The 25554-nt window shown below is 48.3% G+C and overlaps 1 protein-coding gene across 2 annotated transcripts in view; it reads right to left on the reverse strand.

Annotated features, from left to right (window-relative positions):
- The window catches only part of ZFHX3 (zinc finger homeobox 3), a 258929-nt gene extending 256511 nt beyond the window's left edge, over window positions 1-2418 (reverse strand). The window contains exon 1 of one of the 2 annotated variants that reach the window (XM_082605621.1): window positions 2326-2418. The gene's annotated coding sequence lies outside the window, so the exon portion shown is untranslated. The remainder of the gene's footprint in view (window positions 1-2325) is intronic. The other variant, XM_082605625.1, reaches the window with a different exon arrangement.
- Between the last annotated feature and the right edge of the window lie 23136 nt (window positions 2419-25554).

Below are 25554 nucleotides of genomic sequence, written 5' to 3' on the forward strand. Positions count from 1 at the left end.
GTATTATCTCTCTCTCTCTCTCTCTCTCTCTCTCTCTCTCTCTCTCTCTCTCTCTCTCTCTCTCATGCACACACACAGCAATCCTTACTTTTCACACTGCTTCAGTCTCTGGTGTATTACTCTCATATTCCTCACTCTAAATTCCTTGCACTTGTTAAAGATATTTCACATTATAAGATAAGCAGAGGACCCCCGAAGTGGTAATTCAATAAGTGAATCCCCATCTCCTAACCCCCCTTTCAATACTTTCCACTCCCAACCTATAGGATACCTACACTTTGGGGGTTCAGTACCCGAAAGCCTCACATGTAAACAGGTTCACCAAAAAAAAATGTACAGTACTATGAAGGAGGTTTAAAATGAGCCACAATCCCGTAGCCTTCCCCTATATTATTCCGGAGGGCTGGCAGTAAATTCTGCTTGTACTGCCTCTAAATCTGCTCCAAGAAGCCGAGCAAGGCACTGGAGCACCCACGCTGCAGATATTGTAGAAATTTACAGTAAATGTAGGTACAAGATTGCAGCAGGCTGCCCTATCGATTATGCAGATTGTGATCAATCTTCTCCCCTCTCCCATTTCCCAAGCCTCTTTCCATAGACCTCCAAATAAGTTGGTCTGGAACTAGCCATTCTCCCAACTAGGGAGAAAAAAGTAATTTTTTAAAAAACATAATAAATCCTCAAGTGTCCCCACTGAAAGGGCTCGAGTCTTTTTTTTTAATTCCAAAGTGAATTTATGTTCTGTAATTTGCATTACAGCCAAGCGATCACCGTATGTCATATTCTTCAAAGGTACTTAACAAACACCCTTTTAAAAGTCACTAGAACTGGAGGCCAGAAAAAGGCAATCAGCCTCCTTCTTCCATATAGTCCATAGATCAAGTTTCAATAATTGAGACCAATAAAAACTGTCATATTTACCCTACTTCAAAGCAACGAGGGGGAAAAGTTAAGAGTGGGTGATTTTTGCAAACACTTGTAATCAAAGAATTTGCCACAGTCGAAGGAACTGCACAACATTTTGCAAAAGTCAGAGTCTGAGCAACAGATTAATTTGCAAAGTAAAATGTATTTTTTCAACAGCTCCACAAGCAGCCTACTGAGTCCACACACAATTTAAATACCCGGCATAAAATACACTTAGCTCGACTCTCCAATAGATATGAAAAAAGATGTACATGAAAATGCATAATGCACAATTCAGGAACGTGATTTTTGCATCTAATGGGGAAAATACATGGAAAAGAGGAGTGGAACAGGACGAGGGTGAAAGTGGGGAACGGAACGTAAACAATCCCAGATTCGCGTGAGCAAAAAAAGGAAAAAGAAAAGGGAAAAAAGAAGAAAAAGAAAGAAAAAGAAAAGGAAAGAAACAAAAAACAAGGGGTGGGGGGAAACAGAAGAAGGAATCCTCTGATGTCTCTCAACTCAGCTGGCCAAGGAGAGGCCGGCCAGGCGAGGTCTGGTCCCGGCCGGCGGCGCAGCCCCGAGCCCCCGGGAGCCCCTAGTGTCCAGGGCAGAGGCCCCTCAGGGCGCTCGCGGCGCTGCCAGTGGGTCAGGGCGGAGAGCGCGCAGGTAGAGAAGGTCGGGCTGCCGCCTCGCTCCCTCGCCCGCTCTCGGACCCCGGGGCTCCGGCCCGGCGGCCGCGTTCCCGGCAAGTGGAGCCCTGGCGCGGAAGGCGCCCGGCCGGCCGGCCGGCCGGCCAGCTACGGCAGCCGCGGCGACGGCTCCCGGCCGGGTGCGCGCCCCGCGCCGCGGCTCAGCCCGGGGCCCCGGCGCCTCCCGGGGTGGGGCAAAGTTGGGGGCCGAGGGCGGGGGAGCTCGGCACCGCGGACCCCCCCACCGACCGCCGCCTTTGTCTCGGCGCCCGGACCCCGGCCGCCCTCCCGCCCTCGGCCCGCGCCCCGGCCGGCCCTGCCCGGCGGCGCCTCCAAACTCGCCGCGCGGGCCTCGCCCCGGGCGCCTCCACCCTCCCGGGGGTCGCCGGCGGCGGCGGCGCGGGGGCCGGGGAGGAGGGGGCGGCCCGGGCTCGGCGGCGGCGGCGGCGGCGGCGGGAGGAGGAGGAAGAAGAAGAGAAAGAGAAAGTTTGGCGCAGGGGGAAGGCGAGCGGGACGCAGCGAGCGAGCAGGGCGCGGGCGCGGGGAGCGCGGGCGGCGGCGGCCGGGCGCGGGAGCCGGGAGGGGGCAGGACGAGCCCCATGCAAAGCAGCCCGGGCGCCCCGAGGAGCCCCGCGTCCGGGCGGTGGCGGCGGGAGGAGGAGGAGCAGGCGGCGGCGGCGGCGGCGGCGGGAAAAAAAAAAAAAAAGAGGGAAAAGTTGCCACTTACGCGGTTGCTTCTCCGGCGGCGGCGGCTGCAGCGGCGCTGCTGGCGGCGGCGGCGGCGGCGGGAGCTGGCGGCGCTTTTAATCCCGAAAAGAGGCGCTCGGGCCGCGGAGCCCATCAAGGCAGCAGCGGCGGCTGGCGGGGGTCGGCGGCGGCGGAGGACGCGCTGCTGGCGGCGGCGGCGGCGGCGGCGGCGGAGCTGTAGCGCGCTCGGCGGAGCCCGGGGCGGGAGGCGGCCGCAGCCGGGGAGCCGGAGCCGCCGCCGCCGCTGCCGCCGAGCAGCATGGTTGGCGGGGAGTTTACAGCCCCCGGAGCGGGCAGGGGCCACGGAGGAGAAGCGGCGGCGGCGGCGGCAGCGGCTCTAGGCTGTAATTGGGATGCAAAGCAGGCGGTGGCGGCGGCGGCTGCGGCCGGGAGGAGGAGGAGGAGGAGGCGGCGGCGGCGGCGGCGGCGGCGGCTGCAGCGGTCGGAGGGGACGCGCTGGAAGTGGGAGCTGATGAGTGAAAAGAAAAAAAAGTCTTTGGATCTTTATTCTGCTAATTAGTTTCCTGCAAAAAATGGCTGTGATTAATTCAGTGCGCATGTGCTTCATTACCCAGGCACGACGGGAAGGGCTAATTAGCCACCTTCTGGATCAATAAGATTCAGCAAAAAAGAAAAGGAGGAGGTGGAGGGAGGCAGAGGGGAGGAAGGGAGGGAAAAAAAAAAAAAAAACCAGGGGAAAGTGATGAGCAGGGCGAGGAGAGCTGGAAGAGAGGATGGGAGAAGAGCCCAGGAAGAGGGAGAGAGGCACCAAAAGTTTATGCATGTATTAAAAACACATACACACGCGCGCGCACACACACACACACATACACCACACACCACACACACACACACACACACACACCGAGAAGTGAAATGCAGAGAAGCAACAATAGGAACCTGGCTAAGATTTTTTAAGATTTTTTTTCTTTCTCTTTTTTCTCTCTTTTCTTTCTTTCTTGTTTTTTCTTTCCCCCTTTCTTTTTTTCTTTCTTTTTTAGGCAAACGCAGCAATGTTTAAATTAAATTGGAAGAGAGCATCTTCAAAGAAGAGTAAGGGGGGGGCAATAATGGAGTGGGACAGCTTAAAGCAAAGATTTAAGTGAAAGAGCAGAGAAGCAGCAGAGACTTAGAATAGAGGCCACTTTAAATTGCAAATCGGAGATTTTTTTTTAAAGGAGGAAAATTACCCCCTCCCCAAATCAGAGGACAAATGGAGAAAACTTTAACCGTACCATAGACTAGACGAAAAAAGATATAATATGTTAATTTTGTCCTCTGAAATAAGATGCAATCAATCTTCTCTGGTTCTTTAGAAGGAGAGGGGAAGGGGGGAGTGATGATTAGAAGTAAAAGGGGGAAAGTGAATCAGAACTGAAAGGGGATAACTCAAGGAAAGACAAGAAAAGGAAAAGTTGCACTTGGAAACAAGTCCAACTTTCTACCTTTCTGGACTTAAGAGAAAAGTAAAATCAATTTTCTCGTGTAAAACCTGGAAAGCAGATGTTTTCAAAACACAGGAAGCTATTTTGCCATCAAAAGCAGGGATGTAATAAAGGCAGTGAAAAATAATTTCAGACTAAATTCGTAAGAAAGAAAGCCAATATATTTAAATAGCGAGGAAAGGTCTAGAGTGTGTGTGGGGGGGGTGGATTACATACCCCTTCCCTAAATGCCAAAAAAAAAAAAAAAAAAAGTCTTATAGCTACCTCCAAGAGTTTGGAGCAGAGTCTCGAAGCCAAAGGGCTTGAAATGAGAGGATGGGTTTCAGATAAAGACTAGGAGCAGTACATCCCACCAGAGCCCAAAGGAGATCCCTAGAATCAAAGACAGCAACCAGGGACCCTGCTACTGTACCGATTCCCAGTACATCAAAGCCATCACTTAGGCGGGTGTATGATACCTCCAAACAGCAAGCAAACAAACGCAGGAAAAACAGGACTCTCCCTCTCTCTCTCCCTCTCTCTCTCCCTCTCTCTCTCTCTCCCTCTCTCTCCCTCTCCCTTTTTTTCTCCCCCCCTTTCAAATCCTAGCCTTACCGTCACTGCTACTGCAATAGATTTTTTTAAATGACAAGTATGTATTTATGTAAGTTCTAAATATGAACTAGTACCATTGAAATTACAATGTCTGGAATAAAATAAAATGCAACTTGCACTTTAAGTGATGTGTACACAAATGTAAAAACATTTATGTTTTTGAAGGCATTATTCGTGAACTGTGTAAACATCAGGTAGAGAGAGAGTACGCACTAAAACTTATTTTTTAGAAAAAAAATTTTTATCCCAGCCTAGCTGGATTATTTATTTTAGAAGGAATTGGGGAATTAATCGGGAAATCTGTTTGACTAGAAGGGAATTCTTCATTTTGAGAGATTTTTCCAGTGCTCTTAAGTGCATGCAGCTTCTTAGTCAAGACTAAGAGGAGAAAACCGGTTTAGGATTTTGCAGGGTTACCTCATCTAATCCTTCTGAATTCACTCTGGGAATAATGCTGTTTTATTTAGGAAAAAAATACATTTAGAAAAATCGGGGGTTTCCTCTCTATGAGCCAAATCTGGATTGCCATTCAAACTTTTCCTGGCTGCTTTCCACGCGGGACAGTAGATCAATAAAGCCAAGTCCAGCCTGGCTTGCTACAGGTTTCACCAATCAGTGCTTGCAAAACCTTTGTCATTTTCTAAAAATAAAAAAGCTAAAAGTTATTGTAGAAGAAGGGGCTTTTTTTTGTCCCCTGCACAATGTGTCTTTTGTGAGGTTAATGCCATTCTGGGCTCTCGATAGCCCTGGACAATGGGAACTCTCCAGGAGTCTGCAAAGACTCTGGCTTTTTTCTTTCTTGATTTTTTTTTTTTTTTTTTTAAGGGAAGGATGAAACATTCCTACAGCCCAAACACAACTTCTACTTTGATTAAATAAATATTTATCTTTATTGTAGCCATTGTATATTTTTACCTTCAGTTTGTCCAGTTGCTGATTATTATTTTAAAATTTTCATTGGCAACAGTTAATCTTTTTTTTTTTTTTCCCTTTCAGTCCAAAGTGCAGGTCAGTGTAAAGTGTAGCTGACTGAAAGAAGAGTGGTAAATTCTGAATTTTTCCATTATACGTCAGGTAAGGAAAATTGTTCAGACCCTCAGGAGTATATTTGCTTCCTATTTATCTGTCTTCATGAATCTTCATAAATCTGTTAGTTTATTTTTTTAAGATGTACCAGAATTCAGTTTCTCCTTGTAGATGTTGAAATCTCACTTAAATCCTATGTATTTATATTCTTTTAAAAATGTAACTAGCACTAGAAGCGAACTTGTAGCTTGTATCATATACAATACGGCATGGAGGAAATCAGTCTCTCCAGTAGTATAGGCGATTTGAGGGAAATTCTGGATATAAATGTATTTCGTGTTGCAATATAGGAAAATGTCAGCTTAATCTGGTAAATACTTATGCTAATTTTACTGAGTGAATTCGTTATAAGGAGGACAGGTACCAAGCTCATATGATTGAATAATGCTTAGGCGATAATCCAGCATCTATATGGATTATTTATGTACAAAATGAAAAAAGTCACCAAGAAATTCAGAATCTAAATCCTTCGTTAAGCTGGCAAGAGGACAGAAAATTTTAGACCAATCTGTTTTTAAGACATTTACAGTAGGGAGGGAAAGTGGAATGTAGGCTAAATATTGCATTGATATGTATATTTCCCTGGCTCTCGCTCAAATGAATGGATATATACATAAACACAAAGATATATGCATAAATGAGTACATAAATATACATTTGAATGACTTTAGATGTCTTTGCATCTCTGTGTGCACATGAATATATGTGCACACAAATATACAAGGTGTACATAAATGCAGGTACTGTACAGAGCTGTGCTCTCCGGCTGAGGGTTTCTGTTTCCAGATCTGTTTGAAGCTACTTTTTTGCAACTATAACATAGAAATGTTGGTTTAATGATGAAGATATGGATGGCAAATTTGATTAAGAATCTGCTCCCCTGCAATTTTCAGAGTCAGTTTTCAATGTGAGCAGCTATTATTTGCTCCAAGGGCTAAAACATGCGATGGGCCAGTCTTTTTCTAAGGGAGAAGGGAGATGGACGGGATCTTAGGAGATCTCAGTTCCAAAGAGCCTAGCTTCTGGACCCTGGGTTCTCTTCTGCTGGGGGACTGGGGACACAAAAACGAAAAAGGGAAGAGGAAGGAAAAAGAAAACCCCGTGTGGAGGCAGGGGAAGTTGAAAGGATGCCTCTCCGTACAACTCCAGAGCTAGATCTAAGAGAAGGGTTGCAGGGTGAAGAATGTGCGGTCCCTTTTTGAATGTATATTGTTATTCTAAGTCTATTGTATGTACGTGTTGCTGTCCTCTCATTTGCCACGACAACATATGGATTCCATAAATGCAGACATGCCGAAGTGCATCTGTCTGGGTAGTTAACACGATCCAAACATCCCTCTTCGTTCCGCTAACTCCGGCTTTTCCTCCGGCTCCCCGGCAGCGCTCTGGGCCGCCCGGCCCGTGCCCCAAGCTTGCAGCGCCCCGCGTTCTTGCCCTTTTGTGGTCTCCTGGTGGGATCCAAGGTGCCGCGCGCGGAGGAGGCGGGCTGCACCGCAGTGCCGGGGTCAGAGGCGCCGCTGCCATCAGCCCCTGAGCGCGCGGGGACGAAAGGGTTAAGCTGCTCGAGCCCGGGGAAGGGGCTGCGCTCATCCCGGAGCGAGGTGCAGCCACCAGCAGCTGTGATTTAGGGGTCAAGTCCGAGATCACCTTTCTCCTGCCTCTGGAAATGGCAGAAGATGAGGTAGGGAGGGAGAAACAGGAGAGAGAGGCAGCCTGGACTGGCACTTGGCGCTTCATACATCCGTTCCCTCCCCGCGCCCCCCAGCCCACCTCCTGACCCCCAGACAAATCGAACAGTTCCCCCCTTTCTCCTAGGGGTGCAGGGCGAGGTGCTTCTGAGCGTCCAGAATTGCTCCACCCGCAACTCTCTCCTACGGTGAAACCACCGTGCCCTGAGCCTCAACCACCAAAATCAGAAAGTTTGCTCTTCATGCACCAGACGGTAAGCAGCTAGGTCTGGGTAGAAAATGCTCCCTGTTTGTAGAAATCAGGGGTGCTCTTGGCAGAATGGGGGACTTTGGATGCTGGCACCAGTCCCTCAGACACGGGTTGCACACCTCACAGTCGAGAGCGGATGTACACAGTGGTGTCCATTACCTGCAGCTTCTTGCTTTGTGCCCATATTCTTGGTCAAAAGCTTCCCCCCCCCCATCTAAGGCAGCCTGAAGAATACTTTTGTGAAAATATATTTCATGCCTTCAAGAAAATCAAAAAACAAATTCAGATTTGTTTCTGAGGCGTTTCACTGGAAAAGTGAAAAGCGACTGAAGTCCCCTTTTGTTTTGGCGCTGGGCCGGGTGAGCCTAGTTGTGGGTCTCAGTGCCCAGGTGATGTCCTAGGGACTGTAGGGGCGTGTACACGGTGCCCAGAGAAGGAGCTTTAATTGAGAAAGGGCTTCCCAAATCCACCCCCACAAGGTTGGACTTCAGGACAACGACAGCTCTTTTGGAAAGTTACTCCAAGAAAAAGGAGTTTCTGGTGGGAAAAGAACTGGCTCGAAATGACAGAAAGGGAAACTAGATCCCTGGGGGACAGTAGGCAGGTGGGGGGTGCCGAGAGTAGAGAGGGAGCTAGGAGGTCCACATACAAGGGCACGGCCGGGGAGGCTGTGCGTCGCGCTCCCCAGACGCTCTCTCCAGCTGCCAGGGCGAGGGTGAATCACCCCGATTTCAGCTTCTGCTTCCAGGGCCAAGAGCGGACCAGCTGGTCCAGAAGGCAGCTGAGGTCTGTCTTCCGAGCCCCGCCGCCCTTTACCCCACCAGAGCCTCCAAACCGCGGAAATCAAACCAAATTGGCCGCTAGAATCTAGAGAGGTTTCATCCCTGGGGCAAGGGGGAGGGAACAGACTTTTTTTTTTCCTTTTGAACTCCCGATTCAAAAGAGACCACAACCTACTCTTGAGTGCCATCCCCAGTACATGGATTCTGGGTATATTTCATTCTTTCATTCTTTTCTCCCTATTTCTTAGAAGTAAAACCTTTAAAGAATTAGCCCCAAACTTGGAGCGCCCGGGTCCTTGAAAGAGTTCCAAATGATAAAGCCTGCCCTTCATTTCGAATACATGGCGCACTGTGAAAATGCAGGGCAATTAGTCAGTTCCAGGGTTTGAGTCAGATTCCCAGTTTCCTCGGCTCCTTTGCAATAGAAATCTGAATTCCAGCCTTGGGGCAGGAGGCGCCTCGGAGCTGGTGGCTCTCCTAGGTTCCGCACCGCCCACACCACTGACGAGCGCTGGCTCCCCTTTTGGTGACCTGGTACCAGAAGTTTGCACTACATCTAAAGCCTGGGGCGGGTGAAGCAGAGACAGAACTAACCTCATCTTAACGTAGCACAGTGAACAACTCGAGGACAAGAGACCCTCGGTCAGGCTACATGCGCTTTAGGGAATTCCAAGGGCTACTTGGCGGGGAATGATCGAGGCTTCCGACTTGCCAGGCGGAGGCAGAAAAAGGGATCCTTGAGAGGCACGGGCGGCGGCCTGGGGAGCAAGGCGGCGACCGCGTAACTGGGACCTGGCACCCATTTGCCCAGAGCCTGCTGGGGCCGGCGTGGGGAGTCGGTGCCCATGGTAGCACGTGCATTGTAGACACGCAGCCACGCAAGCTTGCGCGAATGGAGGGATGCGCGGCTGAGCATTCCCCCGATGCCTGCGTTTCTTGCAGGCATGGCTTGTTTAATAGCCAAGGAATTGAGTGCCTGATATCCGCCCCCCCCCTTTTTTTGCTGAGAAATGTAAAAAGGGACCTATACCGTGTACATATTCTGAAGAAACATGTGCATTTTTTTCTTGAGAAATACCTAGCGCCATAATATTTCTGATTTAAGGGGTGAGGGAAATCTTTGAAGTGAGGGAAATCAGTGGGGGACGAACCATCTTTTCCTGATTTTTTTGTGCTTCTCCTCAAAGGCAGTAAATGGGATTTAAAATGAGAGAGTCCCAGTCCTCATCCTCCCTCCCATTCCATTTCACTCTCTTTGCCCCAGAAAACATCTGCAGCAACCGACTGCACGTCTAAGGGGACGGTTTAAAGAGAAACAAGGTTTGGGACGCGCATCAACTTTCTTTTTTTTTTTTTTTCAAACGAAGCTGGAAAAAAAAATCCAAGGACAATTTAAGCACCAAACGACATCGAACAGATATTTTTCCAAAGCAAAAATTTTCCAATTCGTTTGTTTCCTATTCTTAGAAATAGAGAAAAAGGCAAACCCAATCTTCCTGCACACGGATGGCACGAAATTTGGAGCCAGCGCTTGGTTAAGGCCGGCGGGCGGAGAACCCGGCGCGGCCCCACGGGCTTCGAAGAGTCCGGTGCACGCCAGGCCCGGGGGGCTCTGGCTATAGCTGGACTCCCCGCGGATGTCCTGCGGGCCCAGCCTGTGCCGGGGCAACGGGCAAGACAGTGGTCCCCTGTGGGCGCAGCCACCTCCCTGTTTAATTCCAAGGCCCAGTGGGGCAGCAGGGACATTCGACGCCACCTTCCTCTGGCTCGGGCATAGGGCGCACGCTTTTCACCGCTGCTCTCCTTCCCCCGGGGCTCGGTAGAGACCTTGCGCTGCTCCCTCCTTCCCATGAACCACAACCTCGAGGATCCCGACAGTTTCCCGAGACACTGACCACACAGTTCACTGAGCCAGGGCTCGCGTCCCTAGTCTGGCACACCCAGTCCCATTTCGGGAAAGCTTTATTCTCCCGCCGGCTCCGAGCTCCCGACAGGAAGCCCGGGCGCTCAGGCCCCTGGAGAGGCCAGCTGGGGAACTTAAGCCGGCGCAGAACCGCTGCCCTGGGACCTGGGCAACCCTCACAGGTGTGCGCAAAGCACGGCGGCTGGTTCTGGGGGGGGGGAAATGACCCCCCGCGGAGCAACTGGAGCTACCCTGCGGGGCGCCCCCCCTCCCCCCACCAGAAAACCCCCACGCCCGGCGCCGGCAGCCACCTGGGAAGGAGAGGGCGTGGCGGCGGCGGGCGCACCTCTTGCGCTTGGCCTGAGATGCCCAGGCCCAGTGCCTGTCCCCGTTGCATCCCACTCCCTACCCCGGGCCGTTCGACGGCATCCTTTCTCCACCGCCCACGCCAGACCTCCCAGCTTCTTTCAGGACACAGGTGCCCCAACCCCAACCTGCGGGCCACCAAGCTGGGGGCAGTTGGGGGCCCTGAATCCAGCTGCAGAGAGCAAGGGGGTGGTGTTCCCAGGCAACACTCCCAGCGGAGGCTTGAGGGGCCAGAGGGTGGCTCTGAACCCCACATCCCCAGGGAAGCTGGGAGTGGGGGACCCCCTGGGAGACACTGAGGCCTGGAGAAACAAGACTGGCCAAGGGGATGGGACTGGATGTTTAGGGTTAGCGAGGGCCCGACTTGAGCAGTGCCTGTGTCTGCGTGTTTGGTTCTGCATGTCTCCCTCCCTCTCGTTTTGTCTGGGAAGAAAAAGGAAAGCGGGTGGATTTCTGCCGACCCGTCTTCCCGCAGTCTGGGAACGCTGCAGCAGGAAGAATTGCTCATAACGACACTTAAGCTCCGACACTTGAATGCTAAAGGTTAAACTCACAGTCTTCAGGGAAGGGCTTTCTGCCAACTGGAACAGTGGTGCGGCTGCCATAGGCTCTCCTCCACCCTGCCCAGCCCGCACTCCAGGTACGGCCAGAGTCACTAGCTCTTGGCCTTTGTGCCCTTCAGGGAGAGGTGCCCCTGGGTGGTGGCTATTCCCATCCCACCCCCACCTCCAGGGAATCTTCCTGCCTCCTCTCCCCATTATTTATGCCTCAGTTTGCCCTCAGCACCCCTGATGTGCCGGTTCCACCTGGTTCACACAGGTGGCTACTCTGGGAGAAACCACACTCATCCCTTTTCCCTTTGCTCTGGGTACTTGGTGGCCCCTGCAACTTGGCGCAGACAAAACCAGAGCTAATATATTGAACATAATGCCTAGCATTGGAGGGGTCTGCAGGGAGACCTTGGTTATAACGGGGGCCGGTGTGGGGGGAAGACAGATCCTTCAGGCTGGGAAGGTTTCCCAAAAGGAACAGCCACAGGGGTCTCTATCCCAGGGACCCTGTGCTGGTGTGCTGAGAGGCTGAGACCAAGAGCATTTCTTTGCTTCCCGCACCCATGCCCCCCAGCAAAGGGTGGTGAGGCTCATTTCAGCAGCCTTAAAAAGGGCATCCCTGTGGGAGATGGATGGTGTAGTAAAGGAGATGGAAATGAGCTCTTAGGAAGCTGGCAAACTGGCCCTTTCCTCTTCCTCCCTCCTCCCTCCCTGAAGGCCTGCCACTTATTGAGCACCTACTATGTGTGGGTCCCCTGGAAGGCACTTTATAGGTTATTGTATTCAATTCTCCCAGTGGCCTTGGGAAATGGGTATTATTAGTCCCATTTTATGGATGAGAAATATCAGACTCAGAGATTAAGATCGCACAGCTATTCAGGGCTTAGCTTGAATGTGAACCCAGCTCCATCTGGCTTTAAAGCTATTTCTATTATACCGTCTGCCTCTTGTTAAGATAGGAGAACCAGGGACTCAAGAGAAAACAAAAGAGAGATACGAGGTGCCATGGGCTGAGGGGAGGGAAAGAAAAATACTGTGGGATGGGTTCTTTGGTTTTGGTATGGATTCCGGACTGGATCCAAGGCGAGGAGACGGGCTACTGAAGGTCATGGAGGATGTTGTCTCAAGGCCAAAAGACAGAAATGACAATGAAACACAACAGCATGAACAAGCTCCCAGGAGGACGGCAACATACTGTCAGCCCGAAATAGCTGCCCAGTGTACCCCTGGATTTGTAGGCCTACGTTGGCCGTACCAGGAGAAGTTCATACCTGACCTTTTTTTTTGTTTTTCTTTTTAAATTTTCTTACTGTGTCTGAAGCTCAGACAAATTTCTAACTTCTGTGAGTCAGCAGGCTAACAGGAAGGGATGATCAGATGACCAATTACTCATGAACAAATATGAGGAAATCCAGAAGACCGGGAAGAAGAGAGGGCAGCGACATCCAAATGGCAGGCCTTTGGAGGGTCTCCCAGTCCCTTCAGGGCTGGCCCCAGGAGCTCAGTTTTGCAGGCCTTGGCGGGGCGGGTGGAAGGGTAGGCACTGGGGCGGGTCTGTGCTGCAGCCAGCCTGCAACTCCCTCGAACAAGAATGCCTGCTATGTGGATATTGAGGTTTGCCATGGGACAGTCTTCCCCCAGCTCTGGCCACCAGGCACTGAAACACTCCTTCTAGGGGCTCTACAGCATGGGGATCCGGTGAGCAGGTCAGCAGCGAGGGCTGATGTCTCCTCACTGTGTTTCACTGGGTTGACCTGGGCTGAAACTGCACAAGAGTGAGTGTGTGTAATTGGGCAGGACTGGCCAGGCCCCCACGGAGGGGTTGCTGAAAGCCTTGTTAAGGAAGTCCTCCTGACCAGGGAATCCAGTTACATAATGCTGCAAAAATAACTCTGGGCGGGGAGTCTTGTCAGAGTGACGTATTTTGTTAACGGAGAGGGGTATCAAATATCTCTCTTTCAACCCAAGGGCTGAAAGTACAGTGGTGGCACTGATGGACCCCTCCCCCCCCTCCAATGAATGGGGGAAGCGGAAGGCAGGGAGGAAACAGAAGCAGCAAGGGTGAACCTTTTCTTCTCCCTTCCTTTTTCCAGGGGTAACGAAAGCCAACTGTTCACCTCAGCTGTATCCTGCCAGCTCCCAAGTCCGGGTACACAGTCACATACCCTCAAATTCGTCTTGCAGTGGTCCCTGCTCTGGAAGGATCCAGGAAAGTTGAGGGGAAGGAATGATGGGGGAGAGAGGAAGAAAGGAGTAGAAGAAGAGTGAGAGAGTTCTGCTTTGTTTGTTGGTGGAGCAGGGTGGGGACGAATTATTATTTCTTTGTCCACTAGTCTAGGCCTCCCACTACCATGACCAACTGGTCCCACTTTGCCCAAGACTATCCTAGATTTAACACTGCATCCCAGAAGTGCACTCAACCCTGGATGACTGAGATAGCTGGCCACCCTCCCTCCCACAGGCTTTGGCCAAATTCCCACAAGGACATAGAAAATTATGACCAAAATGAGGTAGTTCCTTTCAACTCAAAATTAGTCAAAGAATGACCTAAATAAGCTATTGCAACATGACGCAAAGGCCTTATTTCCAGGAATTTGAAGAAAGAGCCGTGTTCTTCTCCCCACCCCTACCATTTTGGATTCTACAGCCTTCCAAGTGGAAAAATTACCTGTTCCATCCACTTTTCTTTTCAGATAAAGTTTCCAGACATGCTTTTGCCGTTCTAAAATGCTCTGCCCTGTTTGGGTTGGGAGCCGTCATTTTGGAAAACAACAGCAACAACAACTCTGTGTGGAAAAGTCACAGTAATTTGTCTTTTTTTCACCTCATCTCTTCTGTGGGGTCTCCATTCCTCCTGTGGCACCATGGTCACTACTGAGCTGTATCACACTCCTTTAATATATTCACCTTGAGTCTGTTAGCATTTTCTTTTTCCTAATCTTGATCATCACAGCATCTGATCCTTTCATTCTAAACTGCAGCCTTCCTATCCACCCTTCATTGAGACCCATCTGACCCTCTTCCAAAGGAGACAAATGAGGATAAGCAATCCACCCCCCAAGACACAGCATCTGAGCTTAAATTTACATTCACCCCACCTCTGTTCTTTTTTAAAATCAAAATGTCTCTTAACTCCTTGAGCTAATTATAAAAGCAAATAGCTTTCCCTCCCTGAGTCCTGTTCCTTGGCTCTCATAAAAATGCAATTCCACTCCGAGACCACCTTGTCACAAACATGAAAAAAACCGGCTTGTTCAGGACGCCACAGAGAGGAAAGGGTGAAGTGGCAGGGCCTCCCACCCTCCCCCAGCAGGCTCGGCCTTTATGGAGTCTATTTCCAGTCTGTTTACCTGGCAAGGACCATGTGACCAATCCAGAAGGAAATGCTGACATCATTGTCTTTCTCTCACACATGTGCAGCCTCCCTCCCTCCCTCCCTCCCTCCCTGCTCGGCCGCATTCCGGCATCCATGCTGCCCGCCTCTCTCCGCCACCGGCCTCCTCCCCCCACCACTCACGCCTGCTCCCACTTATTTCTCTGTCTTTCTCGTGTCACACTTCCCTTTGTTTTCTTGTTCCTTGTAGGCTGTCTCCTAAGCTGTCTTGGACACACACACACACACACACACACACACACACACACACACACACACTCTTCTGTAGGCCCTTTTCCTTTCCCTTCTTCCACAAGCCTTTCTTCCCCTTTCATTCTCTTTCAGATCTGTGGCTACTGAGTCTTCACTCTGTTTTAAAAATACACTCCCTCTTTCTCTATAGGTTGGAGATTCCTTTAAAAAAAAAAAGTCTGTAAGGCCTAGAAAACCTTCCAGACCAAGGATGGGGGAAGGGCAGGGCAAGGCTGCTCTGTCCAGCCACTCAATTTCCTGCTCCAGTGGGCTTAGAGATTTAGGTGTTGGGGGCCTTATTTATTTATTTCTTCTCTGCCTTCCCTCTCCCGCGTTTCCACCACTGCTGCAGGCAGGGGCACCCTTCCCTCCCCACAGCCAGACCGCAGGCCCCAGCGGCCTCGTGCAGAGGGGGCACCTGTAACTGGGTCGTGCTCTCTTCTCGGCTACCGCTCCTCATTTTGCCAGGGGCCCAGGAGGCTTCTCAGCATCCTTCCAGCCCAGGACCAAGGGAGCTCCGAAGACCCAGGAGTCCGGGAGGAAGGGCGGCGATCAGCGCAGGTGCCTCCTGCCTGCTCAAAGGGCTATTTATACGAGGAACCGTGGGGCCGGGCTCTGGGGTTCGGCGGCTCCCAGAAAGCTTTCTTGGTTCATGTGGGCACACAGCCAAAGCATGCCGTTTAGAGGAAATGTTTAATAAAGACACGAGAGCCTCAAACTGTTTATTTATCCTCACAGAAAGGTGGAGATGTGATGTCCCTGGAAACTGCCTCAAAAGTAGACCACGAGGTGGTGAGGCCGGAGGGTAAAACAACCGTGGGCGATCACAGGGAACGGCTGGCCTGGCCAAGGGGCAGAACGCAGATCCTCACCTGCCCTTTTGCTCCCACCTTCCACCCCAGGCTGTTCTCTCCTGAGTTCATACATGTTAGAGTTCAGGGTGGGGCAGTGAGATAGAAGTGGGAATGGGACGGTCACGCAAAAGTGAGGTTATTAAGCAATCATTACTTAAGGTGAGAACTCATAATCCCCAACACGCATAAAGGTGAGACCCGAAGGGAGGACATGCTTTCGTGGGCAAGTTTACCACCAGGTTGTATGGAAAATCAGAAATACAACATCCTGTTGGAGGACCCTAGTAAAACCTAGAGAAGGGACTTTCAACGTTAAAAGAGTACTGGTCGGGGGCTTCCCTGGTGGCGCAGTGGTTGAGAGTCCGCCTGCCAATGCAGGGAATACGGGTTCGTGCCCCGGTCCGGGAAGATCCCACGTGCCGCGGAGCGGCTGGGCCCGTGAGCCATGGCCGCTGAGCCTGCGCGTCCGGAGGCTGTGCTCTGCAACGGGAGAGGCCACAACAGTGAGAGGCCCGCGTACCAAAAAAAAAAAAAAAAAGAGTACTGGTCGGGCTTCCCTGGTGGCGCAGTGGTTGAGAGTCCGCCTGCCGATGCAGGGGACACGGGTTCGTGCCCCGGTCCGGGAAGATCCCACATGCCGTGGAGCGGCTGGGACCGTGAGCCATGGCCGCTGGGCCTGCGCGTCCGGAGCCTGTGCTCCGCAACGGGAGAGGCCACAGCAGTGAGAGGCCCACGTACCGCCAAAAAAAAAAAAAAAAAAAAAAAAAGAGTACTGGTCTTCAATGTTCAGATGCATTCCTGTTTCTTGAGAAACACTTCCAATACTGTAAAACTGGCCCTGGCAGCCAGCAAGGAGAGCATTCAGGTATTATGACGTTACCTTCTGGAGGCCTTGTCACAGATCAGTGTACAATACTGGCAGAAGGGTCTGGTTCAGTAGGTCCAGTTATAGATGTGTCTCTTCAGGCATGTCAGGATCTAAATCCTCTTCAGACAGGCTGGAAATCCAGAACTTTCGATATGTTGTAGAAGTTCTAATTTTAACTTCCAAATGTTATAGGCCAAGTACTTGCTGTTTTGAGTTGTCAATTAGGCAGATAGCTCTGTGGGTCAAGTCAATGATTTTTGTGGTTTTAGAACCTGCACAAAGTGGTGTTGAGAGTCTCAATGCCATTCTTATCATCTCCATGAATATTTATGGAGCCCTCTCTGAATTAAAGTACAAAAGATGGAGCACAGGTTCCCAGCTGTGGGCTGGAGAAGCCTGTGGCACGGACTTTACACTACCCAAGCTAAGCCCAAAGTGGTAGAGAGAGGTGACATAAGGCGATGGGAATTATGCAGAAAACATAAGCAACTTTCAACTTGGAGGGGTCTGGGAGACGATGTGTGGGAAGTCCTTTCCCCATCCTTGAGTCTAGCTCAGGCTCACCTCCTCACGTGGACCCCGCCCCCGGGCCCAGTGTTGAAGTCGACCTCATCTAGTTTCTCATATTCAGCTCTCTGGGTAGACTTCCTGGATTAGTTTATAAAGGCAGCAAAATAGCATCCATAAGATCCATTTGTTTCACTACTCGATACCTGTGATGATGTGAAAATACACATGCCTTTATGAATAGATTTGTAGTCTTGTTATGGGTCACCCCACCTGCTTCCCCCAAGGGTAGGCACCATATGGCGCTTACACTGTACGCATCTCCATAAATGCCCACAGTGCTAATTGGTACTCAGTGATGTGCCCATGGTGAAGAGGAGAATAATGATAATGCTGATGATGACGACAATGATGAAGACAGTGATGGCACTGAATTGCTAATGATTCCAGGGTGAAAACAGTTCTGGGCAGAGAGGTATGCTTAACAGAGACAGAATGAATGAATAAGGTTTAAGACTTCCACTGAGTGTTTTTCTGAGATCTGGTTCTTTCTTTTTATTTTAAAAAATATTTACTCTAGTATTACTTATTAAAAGAAACAATCTCAACTGCTGAGCCTGTGGGCCGGGCCAAAATGGCACAACAATAACACAAAGTGGATTGACAGTCGCTTTTTATCATCAGCCTATTTTTTTTTCTTTTTTTTTTTTCTCTCTTGCGGTACGCGGGCCTCTCACTGTTGTGGCCTCTCCCGTTGCGGAGCACAGGCTCCGGACGCGCAGGCTCAGCGGCCATGGCTCACGGGCCCAGCCGCTCCGCGGCATGTGGGATCTTCCCGGACCGGGGCACGAACCCGTGTCCCCTGCATCGGCAGGCGGACTCTCAACCACTGCACCACCAGGGAAGCCCCATCATCAGCCTATTTTTAAAAACATGATTTAGTTACCTAATACTTCTCGCTCTTAAGGCAAATGACCACAGAACAGAAAGTACTTTGCTGGTACCTAAACCACAGGTAGACTCTCTCTCCTGATCTGCTCAGGGCAGGTCATCAGAGAGACGATGCTGGCAGCTCAGGAGAGATGTGCCTTATGGTCAAGGCATGAAGCAAGATGGTGAGCTAGAGAGAGGTGCACATTGCAGTGATGTACAACACAGAAATGAATAAACAGATTTAAAAGCATACAGAAAGGTAAACAAATATGAGAAAGAACTCCTTAACTACCTGGAAGAATCAAGATCTTTTCTTAAAATGTAGAGGGTGGAAAGATCTCATAAGACTTGGGTCCTAGTCCCAGCTCTGCCAGTAAGGGATGGATGGCCTCCAGTGAGTCACTTGATCCTCGTGTGTGTCTTCTCCTGGTAAAATGGAGATCACAGCACACACCCGACAGGGTTGTTGGAGGATTAAATGAGATGGTACATGTAACATGTCTAGCACAATGCCTGACACATGGTGTGTGTTCAATACACAGTAGAAATGCTGAACATTAATCCAGTACTATTGACCTGTCTGCACTGCTGGGTTGGAGTGTGAAGATCAAATGATGGTGAAAGTGCTGCATAAAACTAGAGGGCCCTTAACAAAGCTAAAATACTCTTTTTAGGTATTATTGGGCGCTGGGTTAAATCTGTTAGTATTGGGAAATGAGGCAGAGATTAAGATATATTATCAAGGATGAACTTTCTCCATATGCAGGTATCTGATATGCCCAATTCCGGCCATAAAGTTACTGAAATATGAGGAGCACAAGCACCCACCAGACTTCCTCAGGTGGGGTCTTGGGAAGATTCATAGTTAAAAATGACACAAGTTAGGAAGGTACTTGGGTTCTCCGCAGCAGAGGGCGTATGTAAATCCGAGAAATAATCATCAGCATAATATCATCACCATTTCTAGCAACAGACTCTTTCCTAGGCTGGAATAGAATTTCCAGAAGTATCTTTCCCTTTTGGAATTACAGAGCCTGACAGATTTATTTCCACACATCTCACTTGCTTTCAGAGTTATTGTTTCCTCTTATTTTTTCCCCCTCCTCTTTGGTGACAGAGAAGCCTGAGAACCAGTTCTGTCAGGAAGTTCTTGGGGAATTTTCAGAAGGATGTACAAGCAGGGCACATGGATGACTGTGTGCAGCCAGCATCCATTTTACTTGATAAAAATATATATATTCATAACTGATCTTCTGAGCATATCTACGTAATCAAAACCACAAATGACGAACACATCAGATACATTTTTCAGGACTCAGAGGGTCCTTTTGGAGTAAGTTGCCATCATTTCTTCCTCTTAAAGCAGATCAGGTAACTTCTCCTCTGTTGCAGAGCCTCTCAAAAGGGACGTGCCATTAAATCCAGACCCCAGGATAGGTGCTCAGTTGCCCCCGGACATCTAATGCAATCCCCAAATCTTCTGAATTTATCGACCAAGATGTTGGATGGAACAGGTTCAAGCATCTTGCTAAATAAAATATAGATTACATTTATCATTTCCCCTCAATCTACTAAAATCTTGTTACTCTTTCATGGAAGGAAATGAATCAGTTTGACAGGACTTATTCTGTCAAGTGATATAGGTTCCCTACACTGTATTCACTACAGATTATTCTAGAAATGATTTGGTGGTTTTTTTTTCAGGTAAAGTTCCAGATTAGGACATTATGAACTTCCCTTTTGCTTTTTAAAAATAGAGGCATTAATCCTGCTTCTTTTCAGTCCTGCCAAGTTTTTAAAAACAGTTACTCTCCCATGATTTTAGCCAATAATGAGATTCCCTCATAAAAAAAGTCTGCCCTGCAAAGAATTTACTTAAAAAAAAAAAAAAGAAGGTATTTCTACCAGCGTTTAAGGACTATTTAAAAGTTGACCATGAAAAAACAACGAGGAAGCAAATGGTCAAGGCTTAAGACCTCTACTTTGACAGGCCTGTTTTCAGTCCTCCCCCACGGATTTAGGTATTATCTGAAAAGATTTCTGAATTGAATGGGTTCAAGGCCAAAGACAGCTATGGTGAATTTCCAATTGTGTCAATCTTGCAAGTTTCAGGCAAGTCAAAGCCATTATTTTCCATAAATATATTGCAAATCCACTAGGAAAGTAAATGAGAAAAATAGAAGAACACATATAAGAAGCCTCGTAGCTTACATCTCTTAACATAAATTACAGTGGCCATAGGGTCTGCACACTTCCTAACATCTCAGGGCTTAGTAAAAGCCCAACATTTCTAGAACACACGCTGCATGATACCATCTCAAAGTCAGAACAGCCCCAGTTCTATAAAGACCAAGATGGGAGCACAGAGGTGACATTCTTGAAATAAAATTCAAATATCTTGAGTACTTCTGAGTAAGTATCTCTAGAGTGTAGAGTTTCCACGTTTTGTGGAGATAGATGCTTGTTCAGAGGCTCTGAAAAAGAAAACCCCATTGCCTTGACAGGTCAAAGCTTGATATTTACCAATTTTTGTGAGCCTGAAACTTAAGTTGTTGTTGTTGTTTTAATCATTTCTTGGGTCCACCATGCCAGTTCCCAGCCCATGTTACCCCCAGCTGCCTGCTCTCTTCACTTAAGCCTTTGGATTGATCAACACTGCCAGGAATGCAAAGAACTTGAGTTGAATGTGCCCTGTTAAAAGTTCTACAATGCAATAGCCAATCATGGATGGCTGCTGGCTCCTCAACGAATTCCACAAACCTGCTACTCCACACTTCTTCCACATTCCTCAAGCCCTCACCAACCCTACTCTTTCTTAACTCTGGACAACACATTTCAACCTCTTGTTTCTTGAAACCATAATTGGAATGAACTTCAACTTGCCCGTTGCATTACTTTAAGGTACCTCGCACAGCACCCCCTTTTCCACTATGAAATGCCTTTGGATCCTTAACCATTACCTCCTTTCTTCTATTCTGCTTGCTTCCACTGCAAATCTTCCCTGGGCTCTAGAGCCCAACCCTTCTAGGTCCATCCAATCCCCTGCTTCTTCATGTATTTATCTCTCTCTACTCCCGTCCCTGCCATGTGCCTGCCCCCATCCCACTCCTAGCTTTCTTGAATCCACCCATTTTTATTTGGAAACCTAAACATGCTCTATTCTCTCCTGTTAAAAATGAAATAAAACAAACAAAACTTCCCTCCATCCTACCACATATTCAATGTCCCACTCTTCCTTTTACCACCAACTTCCTAAAAGAATCATTTAAACATGTTCTCCAGTCCATGATTGAACACCTCTAGCCCTGTGTACCTCTGCCTATTGGAGAAGGATGGTCACTATTTTGAGCCTAACTTGATTCCCCTGTAGCTCCTGCACACTGATTCTAGTGTCATCCTGTGAGGCCTCACAGAGCAAATTTATGCAGATCACCTTTCTCTGGTTCTGTCCTCTTCTCTCTGATCTTTCTAGGCACTGTCAGTTCCTTCAATTATTCTTTGCATGACCTGGTTCTGAGTCCCTCTGCCTCCCTGTTTCTAGTTTGATTCTCTTCTTCAAGGGTCATGGCCCAAGATTCAACGTAAATTATTCACATCTGCTCTGCCTAGCCCAGCAGAGCAGGCTTCTCACCTCCTTCGTTCTCCTCATTACACTTTACTCAAAACCATTGTTGAATTCCCTTCCTATCAACTCAGACCTCTAAGACAGTGATTTGCAAAGTGTGGCTTACAGAGCTTCTACCACAGAATGGCCTAGGAGCCTTAATAAATGCAGATTCTTGGGCTCTACCTCAAATTTGTTGAATCTCACCATCTGAGGGTGACACCTGGGAATCCACACTTTAAAACAAGCGTGCCAGATGATTCTTTTCTTAATATAAATGTATTTATTTTTGGCTGCATTGGGTCCTCATTACTGCGAGCAGGCATTCTCTAGTTGCGGCGAGCAGGGGCTACTCTTTGTTGCGGTGCACGGGCTTCTCATTGCAGTGGCTTCTCTTGTTGCGGAGCACAGTGCGCAGGCTTCAGTAGTTGTGGCTCACGGGCTTAGCTGCTCCACGGCATGTGGGTTCTTCCCGGACCAGGGCTCAAACCCGTGTCCCCTGCATTAACCACTGTGCCACCAGGGAAGTCCCCCAGATGATTCTTAATGCACACAAAATCTGGGGGGAAAATGCTTTCTCAACATCTGTTGCCAAGCCTGGCCCCCTGCCCCTCTCTTCGTGAAGATGGGTTTTGGGATTCAAGACAAGCCCTTCTATTTTCTTGTTTTATGTTTTTTCTTGTTAGATCTGGTGCATTGCCCCAACTTATCAAAATCTGTTGAGTTCTTCATCCTCAACATATGACTTTATGACAACCACACATGGATCAAGATGAAAAACCTTAAAGTCATAGCACAGGGAATCTCTCTTCACATTGACACCAATGACGACAATCAACCAATTACTAACAAACTCATACTTTGTCTTCTTTCCCATGAGATAAATGGACAACTTGTCATTTGCCAAGTGCCTCAGGAAAGCCCAGCCATTTTTTGCCTTCCATATTTCCTTGATCCACTGGTCTATACTAACCCTGTCCAAGAGGGAAATGAAACATTCTCACAGGCCATTTACACATGCATTTTAGAATCTGTGGCCAGGCAAAGGACTGCAGTGTGCAGAATCCACCCTCTTTTCCTATGACCTTGTTCTGAACACCTATGGCACTTAGGTTCTAGGACCCTTGACCTGTACTGTGAATGTTCTTCTCCACATTTGACTCTACTAGTAGACAAAGAGCTCTTGAACTCTGAAGTTGTGCCTTATGTGTCTCTAAATATCTCACAGTAACTAGCACAGCGTCCTACTTGGTAACTTTTCTTTGCGTGAATGAATGGATTTTACATTTTATTCCCACTGATTTACTTTCACTTTTTGTGCAAGATGAAAGCAGGCTCTGCAGTGAATGTTGGGAGACAACGCTTCTTAGGCACAAAGGAAGTGGTGGGCGTGGACAGATCCCCGCAGGCCCTGTTGTCGTTGTCGCTCTTAGTCACTGCTCGGTCAAATGAGCTTGTTAGAATAAAGGCTCTCTTTGACATGAAGTGTGATGTAAACACTGAGAAATGATGACACAGTTTCTGAAACATCACAACTTTACTAGAATCTGTGGCAATGGCCAAAGGAGACACAGGAAAGGGCATTTCAAAAAACCCTTGCTTTTAGTGGAACCACCAAAGTCAGCATAACAAGCAGATAAAGTTTCTTATGGGCTTTCTAACAAGACCTCTTGTGATGACAGAGACAAGTGTTTCCATAGGACATGAGATGGCTGGACAAGGAAAACTAGCTTCTCCCTACGTCACAGCTGCTACCACATCTGAGTAATTCTCTGATACATAAGAGAGTGAGGGTAAAACACTATAAATGAATGGTGGAAAATCTTGCAGTTTCCTTGGGTCAAGTGACTTCCCTCGTGGTCAGGTCTTGTCTTTCCTGTTTCTTATAGGTCAGAGAAGATTCCACAAATACTAGGGAACATTATTCCACTGGAAAAGCCACATAGCCCCACATAGCATGAGGTCTAGAGCAGTGATTCCCAACTTGGGGGTGAGTCTGTCTCCCTACTCCAGGGACATCTGGCAATGTCTGGAGACACTTCTGCTTGTCACAACTGAGGGACACATGCCACTGGCATCTAGTGGGTAGAGGCAGGGATGTGGCTAAATATCCTACAGTGAACAGGACAGCCTCTCTCTACCAACAAAGAATTATCTGGTTCAAAATGCCAACAGCAATTATCTCAATAAAAAATTTCAGGATTGATATGTATACATTACTATATTTAAAATAGATAACCAACAAGGACCTACTGTATAGCACAGGGAACTCTGTTCAATATTCTGTAATAACCTAAATGGGAAAAGAATTTGAAAAGGAATAGGTACTTGTATAGGTATAACTGAATCACTTTGCTGTACACCTGAAACTAACACAATGTTGTTAATCAACTGTACTCCAATATAAAATAAAAATTTAAAAAAAAAGCATCAAGAATACCACTACTGAGAATCCCTGATCTATAGCTATGCCTCTAGGCCCAAGTCTGGAAAGACTGGTTCATTACAAAGGGTCATGTAATCACCTGTTGTGGGTCTGTGAAGTAACTCACAGGTGACAAACACTATAAGATACTTTGCAGTTCCGTGGTGAGGTGAGGGTACCAAGGCTGGAAGCCCTACCTAGTGCACTGGTTTGGATGGCAGCCTGAATGGAAGTAGAGAGGTTCTAGAATGCTCCTGATAGCTATAGGTTTGACCTCGTAGTAGCTTACTGGAAAGATCCTTGGTGAACCCCACTCAGAGGGCAACTTCCTTCTCTGCAGATGGAAGAATCAAGGCTCGGTAGAATCATGCAAGAAGCATCAGTGAGCCACGTTCATGGTCATAAAAGGGCTATGAACAACAGCTAATAAAGATGTAACTGGACAACGGAAGGCTCCAGGAATGTGAGGTGGACGTGAAGCAAATGTACCAACTGCAAAGTGTGCTGGGTTTTTTTTTTTGCTGACTGCAGGAAAGTCTTGGTTCTATAGGAATGAAAGGGGAACTCATTTTACCTGAAGCCCTTAGATGACAGATACATTTACCCCAACTTCCTAGTATTTTTGATATGGCCAAGATTTTGAACCTCGCCAGTTTTATAATCATAGAGAAGCTGGTAGATTTAATGAAGCCTCCAGGTGCCTCTTGAGAGATGATTACAGTTCTAATTAAAGATGGAGGATGACAGACAAGAACCCCACGGGACTCTATAAGCAAATGGCATTCATACACCTTCTTTCATGGACAAGATTATTTTGTTCATGTCAAAGTAATCTTTGGGCTCTTTCCGGTGGTAAGTGTCACCAAATTCTAATAACCTATGAGATTTAATGTGGTTCAAAGATCAGAAAATGTTTTAAATTGTAAGGGACAAGAATGTTTATTGGCCAAGCCAGACTTTCATTTCTTTTATTTCATATACCTGTACTTGCCATCTCCATGATTACATATAGCCTGGAACACAAGAGGAGTCACCTGGATGAAGTTTGTCTTAGTGTCAAGTCTAGGCATGGAGAAGCACAAGGGAGAAATGAGTGGGGCAAATGAGGATTAGGGCTCAGAGTAGGTTGTGGGACCACAAATCCAGGTAATCACACAAGATTTAAAACATTAACGAGGAGGTCTTGAAGTTCGAGGCCATCCAATGTATAGGCTCAGGAGATCAGGGATATTGAGACAACTGTTTCAGAAGATAGAACTGCTAATAGGAGCTTGTCTTATCACAAGAAGGGTGGTCTTCTAACCCCTAGCATGCTGGCCACATTGGCTAGTCATTGGAGAGTCTTGGCCCTGCATAGGTCCTGAAAGGGAGGTCATTCTACTTAATCTCTACAGGAGGGCTGTGGAGGAGGGGTGTAAGCAGAGAGAGCCAGAAGCGGAAGGGTGTGGCTCATGGGAAGGCTTAGGCTTGGGTGGGGCCTCTGCCTATGGATATAATACAGCCTGGATCTCAGGAGCCTGCATAGCCATACACCTACTTCCAAAGGCAAAGGTGCTGTTTCATCTTTACGTACACACTTGCATCTCTTCAATCAATGCGTATCTTTTACCAAGGAGAAATCAAAAAGGAGAGAGTTAGGTGAACATGAAATCAACTATATCATTGAACAAAGGGTCTATCCAGAGAAAACCATAATCTGAAAAGATACATACACCCCAATGTTCGTTG

The sequence above is a fragment of the Mesoplodon mirus genome (assembly GCF_964341445.2).
Source record: "Mesoplodon mirus genome assembly, chromosome: 19".
Classification (NCBI taxonomy): Eukaryota; Metazoa; Chordata; class Mammalia; order Artiodactyla; family Ziphiidae; genus Mesoplodon; species Mesoplodon mirus.